The sequence below is a fragment of the Saprolegnia parasitica genome (genome assembly GCF_000151545.1).
Source record: "Saprolegnia parasitica CBS 223.65 unplaced genomic scaffold supercont2.105, whole genome shotgun sequence".
Lineage (NCBI taxonomy): Eukaryota > Oomycota > Saprolegniomycetes > Saprolegniales > Saprolegniaceae > Saprolegnia > Saprolegnia parasitica.
The window spans coordinates 38,893-40,282 of record NW_012156499.1 but is presented as its reverse complement, the minus strand read 5'-3'; the positions used below and the strand labels follow the sequence as shown (position 1 = coordinate 40,282).

Genomic DNA, 1,390 nt, shown 5'->3' with positions numbered 1-1,390 from the left:
CTATACTCGCGCAATATATTTAACCGTATTTCTACCATTAAATACCTGGCTCGTTTTCTAAAGCTCCAGTTAGCTCCCAAAAATAACTACAATATGCGAATTGGAGCTATAGCGTTGGCCTCAAGTGAAGAGCGTCTCTGCTCGTGAAATCGATTTTTAAAGTAATTTAAATGAACGGCCGTTGAGTATAGGTGGCGAGTCTGGCTAGGTCAAATGCACCAAGTGTTCTAAATAGACGAAAATGCTCGTCCGAGCTCAGTCCGTGGTCCGAGCTCACCATTTCAAGTATTGGTCTCGTCAATTTTGGTGGCCATAAAAAATTCCCAGCGATAGGGAGGCATGTGGTGCGTTTTTTAAAAATTTGGTCCCCAAAATAGCGCCGAAAGAATGACTCGAAGGTGGAGGCCGCCACTTCTACGAGTATTTTCCCTTGCTATTCAATAGTTCTCATGAATGTGGCATGGCTGGCTGTTTGATTTTGCGATCGTTTGACAAAAAATGAATTATAAAATATGAGAGGTCATCCAAGAAGTCCACAAGGACGGAGAACGTGGCCACTTTTCTGAAGAAATTCCTTGGTATTCTATAGTCACAATGCATGCAGTGCGGTTGCCCAAAAAATTCCGCCTTAGTTTGGCGCAAAATAAGGTATAATAAATGAGAGGTCTGACGATTGCATGGGCAAAGCAAGACGATGCGGCTCCTTTTCCTGAAGACACTCTTTGGTATTCTAGAGTCACGATGTACGTGGTGTGGCTGCCTTTAAACGGAACCTTCATTCGGTGCCAAATAAGATATAATAAATGACAGGTAATGTGATTTGCAAGAGCTCAGTGAGAAATTGCGACTTGATGGTATGTATTGACGGAGTAGAGTGCTATGTGAGCCGTGGTGCATCGATATGAGATAGCGTGTGTGAAAAGAAAGAAAGGAAAAAATGTGAAAAAGAAATTAATGTGTGGAAAATAAATGGCAAAAATCAAAATAAAATATGTAACAACGACAGCTTGGCCGAGCGGTTAAGGCGGTAGACTAGAAATCTACTGGGGTCACCCGCGTGAGTTCAAATCTCACAGCTGTCGAAATATAGTACGATGAAGTCATCTGCAGTCCAATTGCGCACTCCCAAAGTGCAATACAGGCCCCTGGGGCCTGAAAAAGACTGCTACGAGTACTTTTTTTACTTTTGCTCCATTCACACGATCCTCCTTGCTCTCTGGCAACTCTCTACGATGTATCCACGAGTGCTATACTCACGCTATATATTTTAAACCGTATTTTCTACCATTAAATCCTGGCTCGTTTGAGAACTCCATATAGCTCCCCAAAAAAAATACTACAATATGCGGATTGGAGCTATTGTGTTGGCCTCAAGTGAAGAGCGTCTCTG

At 42.6% G+C, this 1,390-nt stretch overlaps 1 non-coding gene across 1 annotated transcript; it reads left to right on the top strand.

The window, feature by feature from the left end:
- Positions 1-1,001: 1,001 nt before the first annotated feature.
- Positions 1,002-1,082, top strand: SPRG_30156. The gene has a single exon. It is a non-coding gene; the product is annotated as a tRNA-Ser (tRNA).
- Positions 1,083-1,390: the final 308 nt, after the last annotated feature.